The sequence below is a fragment of the Chiloscyllium punctatum genome, chromosome 47 (assembly GCF_047496795.1).
Source record: "Chiloscyllium punctatum isolate Juve2018m chromosome 47, sChiPun1.3, whole genome shotgun sequence".
NCBI lineage: Eukaryota > Metazoa > Chordata > Chondrichthyes > Orectolobiformes > Hemiscylliidae > Chiloscyllium > Chiloscyllium punctatum.
The window spans coordinates 57,329,836-57,346,188 of NC_092785.1; the positions used below are offsets into that span (position 1 = coordinate 57,329,836).

The following is a 16,353-nucleotide window of genomic DNA, read 5'->3' on the forward strand; positions in this document are numbered from 1 at the left end:
ATGCAAACGCAACGAGGGAGGGCCACGCGTACACGCACGCACAGCAAGAGGGACACACACACAGCAAGTAGGGGAAACTCACACATACACAGTGAGGGTAGGACCACACACACACAGAGCGAGGGAGGGTACACACACACACACACAGCAAAGCAGAGGAGGGACACACACACGCACGCATAGTGAGGGAGGGACGGACACACACAGACAGATACAGTGAGGGGGTACACGCGTGCACACACACAGTAAGGGAGGGCCACACACACACAGCGAGGGAGGGACAGACACACACAAACAGATACAGCAAAGGGGGACACACACACACACACACACACACGTAAACACACACACACAGAACGAGGGAGGGATACGCACACACACAGCGAGAGAGAGAAACATACACACAACACGACGGAATGACACTCACTCAAACAGCGAGTGAGGGACATGCAGTGAAGGGGGGACACACAAACACAATAAAGTGAGGATGTGACACGTACACACAAACAGGGGGGAAGGGACACACACACAGCGAGAGGGGACATGCACAGGCACAGCGAGGGAGGGACTTGCTGAGACACGCAGTGAGGGAGAGACGCGCGCACACACAGGGAAGGAGGGACAGGCAGACACACAGCAAGGGGGAGGGCATGTGCACAGAAACTGAGAGGGACACACGCACAGAGAGAGAGAGAGGACATGCACAGGCACAGCGAGGGAGGGACACACGCACAGAGAGAGAGAGAGAGGACATGCACAGGCACAGCGAGGGAGGGACACACGCACAGAGAGAGAGAGAGGACATGCACAGGCACAGCGAGGGAGGGACACACGCACAGAGAGAGAGAGAGGACATGCACAGGCACAGCGAGGGAGGGACACATGCACACACAGCAAGGGGGTCATGCATTCACACACCGAGGGGAGATGCGCTCAGTGAGGAGGATATACACAAAGAGCAAGGGAGGGACACACGCGCACACACAGCGAGGGAGGGACACGCGCGCACACACAGCGAGGGAGGGACACGCGCGCACACACAGCGAGGGAGGGACACGCGCGCACACACAGCGAGAGAGGGACACGCGCGCAAACACAGCGAGGGAGGGACACGCGCGCACACACAGCGAGGGAGGGACACGCGCGCACACACAGCGAGGGAGGGACACGCGCGCACACACAGCGAGGGAGGGACACGTGCGCACACACAGCGAGGGAGGGACACGCGCGCACACACAGCGAGGGAGGGACACGCGCGCACACACAGCGAGGGAGGGACACGCGCGCACACACAGCGAGGGAGGGACACGCGCGCACACACAGCGAGGGAGGGACACGCGCGCACACACAGCGAGGGAGGGACACGCGCACACACAGCGAGGGAGGGACACGCGCACACACAGCGAGGGAGGGACACGCGCACACACAGCGAGGGAGGGACACGCGCGCACACAGCGAGGGAGGGACACGCGCGCACACACAGCGAGGGAGGGACACGCGCGCACACACAGCGAGGGAGGGACACGCGCGCACACACAGCGAGGGAGGGACACGCGCGCACACACAGCGAGGGAGGGACACGCGCGCACACACAGCGAGGGAGGGACACGCGCACACACAGCGAGGGAGGGACACGCGCACACACAGCGAGGGAGGGACACGCGCACACACAGCGAGGGAGGGACACGCGCACACACAGCGAGGGAGGGACACGCGCACACACAGCGAGGGAGGGACACGCGCACACACAGCGAGGGAGGGACACGCGCACACACAGCGAGGGAGGGACACGCGCACACACAGCGAGGGAGGGACACGCGCACACAGCGAGGGACACACACACACACATTCACAGCGAGGGACACACACACACACATTCACAGCGAGGGAGGGAAAGACATGCACACACACAGTGAGGGAGGGTCATACATAAGCACACACAGCGATGGAGGGGCAGACACACAAACAGAGATGGAGGGGGACACACACACACACGGTGAGGGGGAGTGCATGTGCACAGAAATTGAGAAGGGACACGCACACACAGCGAGAGGGAACATGCACAGACACGGCGAGGGAAGGACACTCGCAAACACAGCGAGGGTGCGACACATGCACACACAGCGAGGGAGGGCCACGCACACACACGCACAGCAATCGGGACACACACACACACACACACACAGAGCGAGGGAGGGAGGGACAGACGCATACGTAGAGCGAAGGAGGGACACACACACACACACGCAGAGCGAGGGAGTGACACACACACACAGACAGCGAGGGAACGACATGTGCATGAGGAAGCACACAAACACAGACACACACAGCGAGGGAGGGACACACACACACCCCGAGGGGGCGACACATGTACACAAAGCGAGGGAATGCCACGCACAGGAATCGGGACACACACACACAAACACAAACATACACTCAGAGCCAGGGAGGGAGGTAGGGACACACGCATATGCAGAGCGAGGGAGTGACACATACGCACACACACACAGCGAGGGAGACACACACACACAGACACACACAGCGAGAGAGGGACACGCACATACAGTGGGGGAGCGACATGCGCATGAAGAAGCACACAAACACAGATATATACAGCTGACTCACCTAACCTGCACATCTTTGGGCTGCGGGGGGAAACCGGAGTACCTGTCGGAAACTCACGCAGACATGGAGAGAATGTGCAAACTCCACGCAGACAGTCGCCTGGGGCTGGAATTGAAATCACGTCCCTAGTGCTGTGAGGCAGCAGTGCTAACCACTGAGCCACCGAGCTGGCCCATGTAACTCTCTGGAGCCCTGCTTCTACTCCTTGGTTCCTCAAACCAAAGTTATCTTCCTTCTTCCTCTTGACTAGATGTTTTACATCCCTTGGAACCTTGTCAAATGCTTTGCTGAAGTTCATGTAGACAACGCTGACTGCTCTGCCTTCATCGATCTCTTGGTCAACTCCTCGAAGAGTCAATCCGGTTTGTGAAACATGGTTTCCCACTCACAAAGCCATCTGACTATCTCGAATCAACCCTTGCCTTTCCAAATATATGTAGCTCCTTTCTCTCAGAATCTCCTCCAACAACTTACCCAGCACTGGGCTCACTGGGCTGTGATTTCCTGGCTGCTCCCTGAAGCCCTTAAGTGATGGAACACCCTCCAGTCTTCCGGTAACTCATTGTGTCTGTTGATAATATAAATATCTCTGTTAGGGACACTGCAGTCTCTTCCCCAGATTCCCACAATATACTAGGATCAACCTAATAAGCGACTGAGGATTGATCTACCTTTATTTGTTTTCAGATTCCAGCATTTTTTCTTCTCTGTTGAAGATTCTTTCCAAGACATCACTATTTATTTCCCCAAGTTCCTGAACTTCCATGACTTTCTCCACAGTAAATTCTGACAACACTATTTTTGTCTAATATCTCACCCACCTCCTGACAGTTAAGGTGCCCTATTCTCTAACAAGTTACTCTTTAGACGTTATTGAAACTTGTGTAAAGGTTTCTGAAAATTCAAGTAAACCGTATCCTCAGTACAACTGCTCCTACACCCGTATCTATTCTGCCATTGATATTCTCACCAATAAAAATAAAAGCCAACAGGTGCAAAAACACATTCTCTTTTTCTTAAAAGCGTTTCTAAGGGTCCAGTTATTGTTCATTGACATATCCTTTCAAACATATTTCAGCTCCCGACCTACGATCAGGCTAACATTGTTTGGTTTCAGACTGGCAGCAGAAAGGGCTTTGGGAGTTCGTGTTTATCAATCGGAAAAAGGTAGCTTACAGGATCAACAGGTAATAGATGTTTTAGAAATAGGGAGGGTCGTGGGGACTGAAGGACATTATGGAGATAGGGAATGATGCGGGGCCTGAAAGGGGCCAAAGAGATCTCCAGGGCTATTGGGCCGAAGGAGGTTGCACAGATCAGGAGGATCATGGGGATTGAAGGAGATTACTCTGAATGGGAGGGTCGTTGGGTCATGATGAGATTATGGAGATAGGGAGGGTCGTGGGGACGTTTGGCGGTTATGGAGTTCGGGAGGTTTGTGGGGAATGATTCAGGTTACATGGATAGGAAGAGTCGTGGGGACTGATGGAGTTTATGGAGATAGGGAGGGCTGTGGGGACTGAAGGAGGTTATATGGATAGTAAGTTTATCGAGAAGCACAGGAAAGAAGAGCAGGTATCGGCCATTTGACCACAGAGTCAGTCCCACCATTCAATGTGATCACGACTGATCATCGAACCCAGTACAGTATTCCTGCTTTCACACCTTACTCTGATATTATAGTGACTACTGGCATTTAGTGATACTACAGCCCGCTGTAACTGGGACGGGGGAGTGCCTTACAGAGATAGGGACGGTTGTGGAAGCTGGAACAGATTACATATCCAGGGAGGGTTTTAGGAATGGGATGACTTTACAGGGATTTGGAGGAATGCAAGGATAGGACATGGTAACAATCACAGGGAGGATTTTGGGAGCTCGACCTGAGACAGGTCCAGCTGAGAACAGAAGTGAGTCAAACAGTCAGGGCAGGCAGGGATAAGATAGGACTAATAAATTAAACTGCATTTATTTAGATGCAAAGGGCCGAACAGGGAAGGCAGACTAACTCAGGGAATGGTTAGGAACATGGGACTGGGATCTCATAGCAATTACAGAAACGTGGCTCAGGGATGGGCAGGACTGGCAGCTAAATGTTCCAGGATACAAATGCTACAGAAAGGATAGAAAGGGAGGCAAGAGAGGAGGGGGAGTGGCATTTTTGATAAGGGATAGCATTACAGCTGTGCTGAGGGAGGATATTCCCAGAAATACATCCAGGGAAGTTATTTGGGTGAAACTGAGAAATGAGAAAGGAATGATCACCTTATTAGGATTGTATTACAGACCCCCCAATAGTCAAAGGGAAATTGATAAACAAACTTGTGAGGAGATCTCACCTATCTGTAAGAAGAATAGGGTAGGTATGGTAGGGGATTTTAACTTTCCAAACATTGACTGGGACTGCCATAGTGTGAAGGTTCAAATGGGGAGGTATTTCTTAAGTGTGTACAAGACAATTTTCTCATTCAGTATGTGTGCGTGCCTACTTAAGAAGGTGCACAACTTGACCTACTCTTGGGAAGTAAGGCAGGGTGTCAGTGGGGGAGCACTTTGGGACCAGTGACCGTAATTCTATTTGTTATAAAATAGTGATGGAAAAGTATAGGCCCGATCTAAAAGTTGAAGTTCTAAATTGGAGAAAGGCCCATTTTGATGTTATTAAGCAAGACCTTTCGAAAGCTGATTGGAGGCAGATGTTCGCAGGTAAAGGGACCACTGGAAAATGGGAAGCCTTCAGAAATGAGATAACAAGAATCCAGAGAAAGTATATTCCTGTCAGGGTCAAAGGGAAGGCTGGTAGGTATAGGGAATTCTGGATGACTAATGAAATTGAGGGTTTAGTTCAGAAAAAGAAGGAAGCATATATCAGGTATAGACAGGATAGATCGAGTGAATCCTTAGAAGAGTATAAAGGAAGTTGGAGTATACTAAAGAGGGAAATCAGGAGGGCAAAATGCGGACATGAGATAGGTCTGGCTAATAGAATTAAGGAGAATGCAAAGAACTTTTACAAATATATTAAGGACAAAAGGGTAACTAGAGAGAGAATAGGGCCCCTGAAAGGTCAACAAGGCGGCCTTTATGTGGAGCCACAGAAAATGGGAGAGATACTAAATGAATATTTTGCATCAGTATTTACTGTGGAAAAGGACATGGAAGATATAGACTGTCGGGAAATCGATGGTGACATCTTGCAAAATGTCCAGAGAAACAGAGGAGGAAGTGCTGGATGTCTTGAAACTGTTAAAGGTGGATAACTCCCCAGGACCTGATTCAGGTGTACCCGAAAATTCTGTGGGAAGCTAGAGAAGTGATTGCTGGGCCTCTCACTGAGATATTTATATCATGAATAATCACAGGTGATGTGCCGGAAGATTGGAGGTTGGCAAACGTGGTGGCACTGTTTAAGAAGGGTGGTAAAGACAAGCCAGGGAACTATAGACTATAAGCCAGGTGAGCCTGACCTCAGTGGTGGGCAAGTTGTTGGAGGGAATCCTGAGGGACAGGATGTACATGCATTTGGAAAGGCAAGGACTGATTAGGGATAGTCAACATGGCTTTGTCTGTGGGAAATCATGTCCACGCACTTGATTGAGTTTTTTTAGAAGTAGCAAAGAAGATTCATGAGGGCAGAGTCATAGATGTGATCTATGTGGACTTCACTCAGGCATTCGACAAGATTCCCCGTGGGAGACTGATTAGCAAGGTTAGATCTCATGGAATACAGGGAGAAGTAGCCATTTGGATACAGAACTGGCTCAAAGGTAAAAGACAGAAAATGGCAGTGGAGGTTTGTTTTTCAGACTGGAGGCCTGTGACCAGTGGAGTGTCACAAAGATCAGTGCTGGGCCCTCTACTTTTTGTCATTTACATAAATGATTTGGATGAGAGCATAAGAGATACAGTTAGTAAGTTTGCAGATGACAACAAAACTGGAGGTGTAGTGGACAGCGAAGAGGGTTACAACAGGATCTGGACCATCTGGGGACAATGGGCTAAGTGGTAGATGGAGTTTACTTCAGATAAATGCGAGGTGCTGCATTTTGGAAAAGCAAATCTTAGCAGGACTTATATACGTAATGGTAAGGTCCTAGGGAGTGTTGTTGAACAAAGAGACCTTGGAGTGCAGGTTCCTTGCTCTTTGAAAATGGAGTCGCAGATAGATAGGATAGTGAAGGCGGCGTTTGGTATGTTTTCCTTTATTGGTCAGAGTATTATTTCTAGGAATTGGGAGGTCATGTTGCGGCTATACAGGATATTGGTTAGGCCACTGTTGCAATATTTTGTGCAATTCTGGTCTCCTTCCTATCAGGAAAAATGTTGTGAAACTTGAAAGCGTTCAGAAAAGATTTACAAGGATGTTGCCAGGGTTGAAGGATTTGAGCTACAGGGAGGGGCTGAACAGGCTGGGGCTGTGGCGTCGGAGGCTGAGGGACATCAGGAAAAAAGTGAGTGAATGATACGCATGCACAGACATTCAGAGCGAGGGGAGGACCCCCGCGCGCGCACAGAAAGCGAGGGCGGGACACGCGCGCGCACAGAAAGCGAGGGCGGGACACACGCGCACACCCCCACACAGTGAGGGCGGGACAGGCTCACACCCCCACACAGTGAGGGGGGGCATGTTCACATACACAGCGAGGGAGGTACAAACACACACAGTGAGGGAGGGACACACACACATACAAACACAGAACAATGGAGGGACACGTGCACACAGTGATGTGTCTCCTCGGACGTGTAATCGTCCAGCTCTCACTCCAGTCTGCTCCCTCACAGTGTCACCATCTCTGTGACTCCCAGGTACAACTAGGCCTCGATCCTCAGTGCTGATTTATATTCTCCCAGGTGAGAGTCAGCCTCATGCTCCTGCTCCAAGTTGCTCCCTCACACGGTCACTCCCTCTGTGACTCGGTGCTGATTTCGAGCCTCCTGCTCTGCTTTTTATCCAACTCCAAGTCCCAGTCGGCCTTGACCCTCGCTACTGATGTATATTCTCCCGATTTGTGCTGCACTCGCTCAGGTTCTCTCCCCTTGTGGCTCACAGGTAATGGTAGGTATCAAGCCTCAGCTGAGATTTATAACATCCCATTCCGCACTGCTCTCTTACAGGATCGTCGTTGTGCCTGGAAGACAGTGGGAAAGAGGAGGATTAGACAGAGCAGAGAGTGTTACAGTGATTGAGGGAGCTGTAGGGGATGAAACAGGTTATCTGGGGAGCTCGGCAGACCTGCATTAACTAAAGAATGTTCCTGGAAGATACAGCGAGAGTTGCAGACACTGAAAAAGGCAAAGGAAATAGCGAGATGGTGGCTTGTTCATGACGGAGCTTTGTAGAGTCAACAGGGCTTCAAAGTTTGTGAGAAGATTTGTAGCATGGGTGCTCGTTGTGGTTCTGTTCACCGAGTTGGGAATTTATGTTGCAGATATTTTGTCCCCTGTCTAGGTGACATCCTCAGTGCTTGGGAGCCTCCTGTGAAGCGCTTCTGTGATCTTTCCTCCGGCATTTATAGTGATTTGTATCTGCCACTTCCGGTTGTCAGTTCCAGCTGTCCGCTGCAGTGGCCGGTATATTGGGTCCAGGTTGATGAGCTTATTGATTGAAACTGTGGATAAGTGCCATGCCTCTAGGAATTCCCTATACTGGATTAGTGGTGCTGGAAGAGCACAGCAGTTCAGGCAGCATCCAACGAGCAGCGAAATCAACGTTTCGGGCAAAAGCTCTTCATCAGGAATAAATTATTCCTGATGAAGGGCTTTTGCCCGAAACGTTGATTTCGCTACTCGTTGGATGCTGCCTGAACTGCTGTGCTCTTCCAGCACCACTAATCCAGTATTTGATTTTCAGCATCTGCAGTCATTGTTTTTACCTCTAGGAATTCCCTGGCTGTTCTTTGTTTGACTTGTGCTATAATAGTAGTGTTGTCCCAGTCGAACTCACGTTGCTTGTCATCTGCATGTGTGGCTACTAAGGATAGCTGGTCGTGTCGTTTCGTGGCTAGTTGGTGTTCATGTATACGGATCGTTAGCTGTCTTCCTGTTTGTCCTGTGTAGTGTTTTGTGCAGTCCTTGCATGGGATTTTGTACATTACACTGGTTTTGCTCATGCTGGGTATCAGGTCCATCGTCCTGGTGAGTTGTTGTCTGAGAGTGGCTGTTGGTTTGTGTGCTGTTATGAGTCCTAGTGGTCGCAGCAGTCTGGCTGCCAGTTCCGAACTGTTCTTGATGTATGGTAGTGTGGCTAATCCTTTGGGTTGCGGCATGTCTTTGTTCCGTTGTCTTTCCCTGAGGCATCTGTGGATGAAATTGCGTGGAGTTTGACCCCACTCCGCAGCTCACCAATAGGATAATCAACACACTGAGAAGCCTACAAAAAAACGGACAGATAACCAGGTTTGACCTACAGAGAATGAAAACTGAAAGCAACAACACCCCCAGATTCCATGGACTACCTAAAGTGCACAATCCAGACATCCCACTCAGACCCATAGTATCCTCTCAACAAAGACGGCATACTCAAACTACTGGACATGTGCCTCACAACACACTTCACATTCAACAACCAGATATACGAACAAATTAACAGCATACCCATGGGCTCACCCATCTCTTGTCAACAACCGCAGAAGCGGTAATGCAAAGATTAGAATAAAAAGTCTTACCACAAATTCAACCCAAACTCTGGGTCAGATAGGTGGATGACACATTTGTAATCATTAAAAACACAGAAATAGAGAACACACACCAGATCATCAATGCCACACTCACAGGAATCCGATTCACTAGAGAGAAAGAAAAGGACAACCAACTCCCATTCCTAGACGTTTTGGTACAGAGAACACCGAACGGAGAATTGACCACAAAGGTATACAGGAAAGCCACACACACAGGCTATGTCCTAAACTACGAAAACAACCATCCCAGCACACACAAAAGAAGTTGCATCAAGACATTGTTCAAATGGGCCACAACACACTGCAGTACACCAGAACTGCAAAAAGAGGAAGAAGAACACCTATACAATGTATTCGCCAAAAACGGATACCCGCACAATTTCATTTGGGATTGTCTGTATGGATTTGCTAGACGACTGTCCTCTGATATTGATGAGGGCAGTGCAGATGATGTGGTTTATATGGAGTTCATTAAGGTCTTTGACAAGGTCCCACACGGAAGGCTGCTCCAAAAGGGAAGATCCTATGGGATCCAAGGTAAGTTGGTAAATTGGCTCCACAAATGGTGGAGGATTGGTTTTGTGATTGAAAGCCTTTGCCCAGCGGGTGTACCACAGGGATCTGTGCAGGAGCCATTGCTGTTCATTATGGACATTAATCACTCGGATGTGAAAGCAGAAAGTAACATTAGTAAGTTTGCAGATAACATGAAAGGTGAGGGTATTGTCCACAGTGAGGGGGATGGACTCAGGCTGCAGTCTGATATCGATCATATGATAAACTCAGCAGAGTAATGGCAGATGGAGTTTACTTCTGATCACTGTGAGGTAATGCACTGTGGGAAGTCTAATAAACGAATAATATACATCATGAATGGTAGCGCCTCCTGGAGTACTGAGGAATACAGGGACCTTGGTGGGCAAGTCCCTGGATGTCTGAAGATGTCAGCACAGGTAGACAGGGTGAGGAATACACCTGAACTGGGAGCAGGAAGGGGACTCACATCCTGGGGGGAACGTTGCTGGAGCTGCTCGAGAGGATTTAACCTCATCTGGCAGGGCTGTGTGACACCAAAGTAAGGCCAGTAAGAAAGTTGAAGCTGGTAAAAATGTTTAAGAGAGGAATATAAGTAGACAAGGCAGGCAAGAACATAGCAGACAACTAGGGAAAACTGGTGGTTTAAACTGCAGTTATTTCAATGCAAAGGGCCAGACAGAGAAGACAGATGAACCCAGAGCATGGATGGGAACATGGGATTGGGATCCCATAGGTATTACAGAAACACAGCTGAGGGAGCAACAGGAGCAGCAGCTCAATGTTCCGGAGACAGATACTACAGGAAGGATAGAACAGGAGGGAAAACAGGAGGAGAGCTGGTGGGTTTGATTGGGGGGAAACATCCCAGCAGTACCTAGAGGGAGGATTCATGTAGGATCGCCCAGTTAAGCGATATTAGTGGAACTGAGAAATAAAAATTGGCCATTAGTTTTCTCCGTTCGTACTACAGTGATAGGCAATGGGAAATGGAGGAGCAAATATGTCAGGAGATTTCAGATATCTCTTAGAATAATAGTGTTGTAATGATAGGGGATCTGTACTGTTCCAAACCTGGACTGTGATTGCTACTAAGTTAAGCATTTGGATGGAAGGAATTTGTTAAGTGTGTTCTGTAAGTGTCCCAACTGGAGAATGGGGCTAAACCTGACCTCCCCTTGGGACTGAGGTGTTAGTGGGGGAGCACTTTGGAAAGTTACCACAATTATATTCATTTGAAAATAGTGATGGAAAAGGACAGGCCTGGTCCACAAGTTAAAGTTATTCAATGGAACAAGATAGTATTAGACATGAATTTTTAAAGTAGATCTGGGGAGGCTATTTGCAGATAAAGGGAAGTCTGGCAAGTAGGAATATTTTAAAACCGAGATAAAAGGAGCGTTCAGCACCAGCGTGTTGCTGTTAGTGTGCAGCTCAATGCTGACTGAATTAGGAAACACTGACTGAGTTTCGAGGCTGTGGTCAAGGAAAAAGGGTTCACATGTCAGATATAACTGGCTGACTCAAGGGAATCCCTTCAGGAGCATCGGGGCTGTAGAAATACACTTAGGATGGAAATCAGGAATGTAAAAAGGGGACATGAGATCGCTTTGGCAGAGAAAGTTAAGGAGAATCCAAAGAGACTCTACAAGTGTATTAAGAGCAAAAGAAGAGCTCGGGACAAACCCAGTCTCCTTAATGATCAATGAAGGCAACGATGTGGGAAACTACAAGATCCAAAACAAATATTTCACTTTGGAACTTACTGTGGATAAAGACTGGGGCACTCAGGGAACTAAACAGTGTTTGGCCTGACTACTATTGGAATACTGTATACAATTCTGGTCTCAATGCCATCGGAAGGATGTCGTGGAACATGAAAGGGTTCAGAAGAAATGACCAAAGATGTTGCCAGGGTTGGAGGGTTTGTGCTTCAGGGAAAAGCCTGAATAGGCTGGGGCTGTTTTCATTTGAACATGGGAGGATGAGGAGTTAACCGATAAAAGGTGTTTAAAATCATGATGGTCATCAACAGGGTCAATAGACAAGGTCATTTCCCCAGGCGAGGGAAACTTTTCAAAGGGGTCTAAAGGACAACGGTCTCCCGCAGAGTGGATGGGATAAGCTGCCAGAGAAAATAGTGGAGGCTGATAGAAATACATTGAAAAGGCATGTGGATGGGTGTATGAATAGAAAAAGGGTTCAGAGGGATATTGGCAAAATTGTGGCAAATGTGACTAGAAACATCATGCAGGAGTTGGTCCGAAGGGCCTGTTTCCGTGCTGTACATCTCTATGACTCAACGTCTTGAAATGAGTACACATTATAGAAAAGGAGGTGCTGGAGGTTTTAAAACACAAAGGTAGATAAATCCCCAGGAACTGATCAAATGTATCTCAGGACATTGTGGGAAGCTGGTGAAGAAATTGTAGGGTCCCTAGCAGAGATATTTGTACCATAGAGAGCTATGTGTGATTGGCTGATAGAGTGGAGGGTGGCATTGTGGACAGTGAAGAAGGTTTTCTGAGATTACAAAGGGATCCTGATGAAATGTGTGAATGGCTGAAAAACTGTAGATGGAGTTCAATCTGAATAAATGCGAGGTAATGTATTTGGAACAACAAACACAGGCAGGACTTATACAATTAATGGCAAGACCTTCGGTAGTGTTGTAGAACAGAGGGACCTCAGGGTTCAGCTACATAATTCTTTAAAGTTTGCAACATGGAGAGACAGGATAGTTTTAAAAAAGGTGCTTGCCTCACTTGCTTTCATTGCTCAGTCCTTTGGATGTAGGAGTTGGGAAGTCGCATTGAGATTATCCAGGCCATTGGTGAGTCCTCTTCTGGAAGACTGTGTCCAGTTCTGGTTGCCCAGTTATAGGAAGGATATTATTAAGCTGGAAAGGGTTGGGAGGAGATTTACTGGGATGTGGCTGGGTACGAAAGGCTTCAGTATAAAGAAAGGCTGAATAGGTTGGTATTTTTCACTGAAATCTGAATGTTGACAGATGACCTCATAGAAGTTTATAAAATCATGAGGGGGATAGATAGAGTTAATGGGAGTTGTCTTTTCCCATGGACAGGGGAGTTTCAAGACAAGGCACTACATTTTTAAGTTTAGAGGAGAGACATATAAAAAGAAAGACATGAGAAGCACATTGTTACACAGAGAGTGGGTTGTGTGTGAAATGAACTTCCCAAGGAAGGGGTGAACATGGGGACAATTACAATGTTCAAAAGACATTTGGATTAGTACAGGAATAGGAAAGGTTTGAAGGGATATGATCCAGGAATAGGAAGGTGGGATGAGATCAGTTTTAATGTATGGTTAGGTTTAACCAAACAGTGCGGTCTGACTCTCTGACTATGATTATAATGTTGTGTCATTAATTAAGAAAGGCTGCAAGAGAAAGCTAGGGAACTACTGACTGATGAGCGAGACATCAGGGTGGGTCAGTTGTTCGAGGTCATTCTGAGAGGTAGGCCGTCCATGCATTTGGAAAGATAAGGCCTGAATACGGACAGCCAGCATGGCTTTGTGCGTGGGAAAACATGTCCCATAAACTTGACTGGAGTTTGCTCAAGATGTGACCAAAAAGATCGATGAAGGCAGAGCAACAGACGTTGTTTCGGGCTTCCACAAACCCTTGGTCAGGGTGTAGCATGATACATTGGTTAGTAAGGGTAGATCACAAGGGATCAGGGAGAGCTAGCCAACTGGATACAAAATGGGATGACAGTGGGAGACAGCGGGTGGTGGAAGAGGGTTGTTGTTCAGACTGGAGGCCTCTGACCAGCAGTGTGCTGTAAGGATTGGTGCTGGGACCACTGTTGTGCACCATTTACATAAACAATCTGAGTGAAAATATAGGAGTCCCTGTTAGTACGTTTATGGATACCAAGATGAGTGGAAGAGTGGGCAGGAAATATAGTTATCGAAGGGGATGGTAATCAACTGGGCCAGTGGGCCAAGGAATGAAAGATGGAGTTTAATTCAGGTGTTGGATTTAGTTCAGACAAACCAAGGAGGACTAACACAGGTAATGGTCAGGCCCTGGGCAGTGTTGTAGAAAAGGGAGAGACCAAGGGGTGCAGCTACATTGTTCCTTGGACTGGCATCACAGGGTGACAGGGTGTTGAACGCGGCAATTGGCACACTTGTCTTCATTGGTCAGAGCATTGAGTACATGAGTTGGAGATATTTGTAACATTGTTGTCAATATTTCTGCTGGGCAGAGGAGGCCACGGGGTGACCTTATAAAGGTTTATGAAACCATGTAGGACCTAAGTAAGGTGAATAGCCAAGGGTAGGTGTGTCCATAGCAGGAGGCATAAACATGAGGTGTGAGAGCAAGGATTTAAAGAGGGAGCTGAGGGGCAACATTATCCACAGAAGATGGTGCATAGACGGAATGGACTGCCAGAGGAAATGGTGAAAACAAGTACAATTACAACATGGAAAAGACACTCGAGCAGGTACATGGAGAGGAGAAGGTTTGAAGGGGTATGGGCCAAACACAGGCAAATGCAAATCATTCCATTTAGGGAACCTCGGCCGAAGGGTCATGCCGCACAAAAACAGACCCCATGTCTCCAGTTATTGGAGGAGGGGACTATCGAGACAAGGCATGTTGTAGAGACTGAAGCAAGTTACAGTGATAGGGATGGTCATCTGGACTGGAGGTTTCAAATATGTGAAATAATTTTTGAGAGGGGAGGGGATGACAGAGATAGGAACTGTTATAGGAGTTAGAATGATTGAAGACACTGGTCCTCAATATAAGCCATAGATACAGTGTTGGAGAAGGAATAGGGAACAGAAAGATCCCAGGCAGCATTACCACCCTCTCGTGGGAGGCCTGCTTTCCCCTCAGTTGTTCTGATGCTCCCTAAGAAAGCACAGGCCTGGACTGATAACTGGGAACTCCCGATGCTGTCTCATTACAACAAAACTTGCAGCAGGCTTGGTGATTGAGCCTGGGGTGTGTCTGTACTGTGCTCCCCCTCCAGCACTTTCTCTATGTCATGTCTTGTTAGCTGATGTTTGGATCCCCCTTATTACTTTCTGCTCTGTGCACTGGAATGATCTTACCTGGCAGCAGGATTTATTGAAGACACCCGAACTCCCTGACTTTGTCTTTCTGGCTGACCAACCATCGTCCCAACCTGCAGTTGGCAAGTCTATTGAGTCAGGAACACCATGAGTACCTGTAGAAGACACAGAAATAGTCAGAATAGACTAATGCTTTGAGGGCTACACATAGAATGGCACTGAGCCCCACAGAGATCTGGAAAATCCCAGTCTCCATTCCTGACCTGTGCTGCCTCATCTCTCTGGAGTGGAGAACTCTGTTGGCTCATGATCTGGAGTAGCTTCAAAAGTGAGAGACGCTGACAGAGGCAGCAATTAGACCCACACAGTGAGGGATACCACATGGAGAGGTACCGAGTCACATCACCAGAGTGCTGGGTCAAACAATTGTGCAGGAAGAAAGGGTTTTGATTCATGTTGCACTGGGATATACAAACTGTGAGCAGGTGAAGTGATGGCCTAGTGGCATTAATGTGTGACAATTTATCCAGAAACTCAGCAAGTGTTCTCTGGACACAAATTCAAATCCCACCATTGCAAATGATTGAATGAGAAGGAAATGCTTCAAAAATGATGTAATTAAAAACCTGTAAGTGAGTATTAAACAATTGCTTATGTTAAGAAAAATCCATCGGGTGAATTCCTGTCTTTAATGAAGTAATCTAAGATGGGACTGGGATATCACAGGTATTACAGAAACATCCAGCTGAGGGAGGGACAGGACAGGCAGCTCAATGTTCCAGGGGACAGATGCTGCAGGAAGGACAGAAGGGGAGCTGAGAGAGGAGGAGAGCTGCTGGTTCTGATGGGGTGAAACATCCCAGCAGGACTGAGAGAGGATATTCCTGCAGGATCGCCCAGTGACGCTGTGTTCGTGGAATTAATCAATAACAATGGGGCTTCCCTTTCCTCTGATTGTTCTACAGACCCCCAGAGCCCCGCCCTCCTGCACCTTGACCTTCTCAAGATGGCGGCCCTCAGGCCCGCGCTCCCTCTTCCCTCAAACAAATGGCGGCCGTGACCCTGGGCCCCTTCCCTGATCAGAGACCGCCGCCTCCTGACCCAGGCCTGGAGGGTCTTTTTCGAGTTATTTTTAACCTGATTCCAGGACTTGTGAAATCTCTCCGCTCCTTTCTCCCAGCTTGGCTCCCAGACAACAACTCTGAGCGCCGCTCTCTGAAGCTGATCGCAGCCGCTGCCGGAGAAAGCAGCTCCATGTCTATCTTTCTCAGTGTCCTGATCAATGTGACAGTGCGCATGCTCTGTATGGAAACCAAACTGCGCGTGCGTCTGAGATTGCCAGTGAGTTTATCGACAATATTCATAACTGCACAGGATCATGGGTGAAATAATAGTCATTAACAAATGCTCTGTCGAGTTGCAATCATTGAGTGGTTTATATGCAAATAGATTGATCGATCCA

General features: G+C 48.2%; 1 long non-coding RNA gene across 1 annotated transcript in view; it reads right to left on the minus strand.

Moving 5' to 3' along the window:
• Positions 1-16,150, minus strand: part of LOC140468633 (uncharacterized) — a 62,286-nt gene extending 46,136 nt beyond the window's left edge. The window contains exons 1-3 of the long non-coding RNA XR_011955760.1: positions 16,029-16,150; positions 14,931-15,046; positions 7,315-7,754 (exon numbers count right to left, since the gene is read on the minus strand). This is a non-coding gene — a long non-coding RNA (uncharacterized lncRNA). The remainder of the gene's footprint in view (positions 1-7,314; positions 7,755-14,930; positions 15,047-16,028) is intronic.
• Between the last annotated feature and the right edge of the window lie 203 nt (positions 16,151-16,353).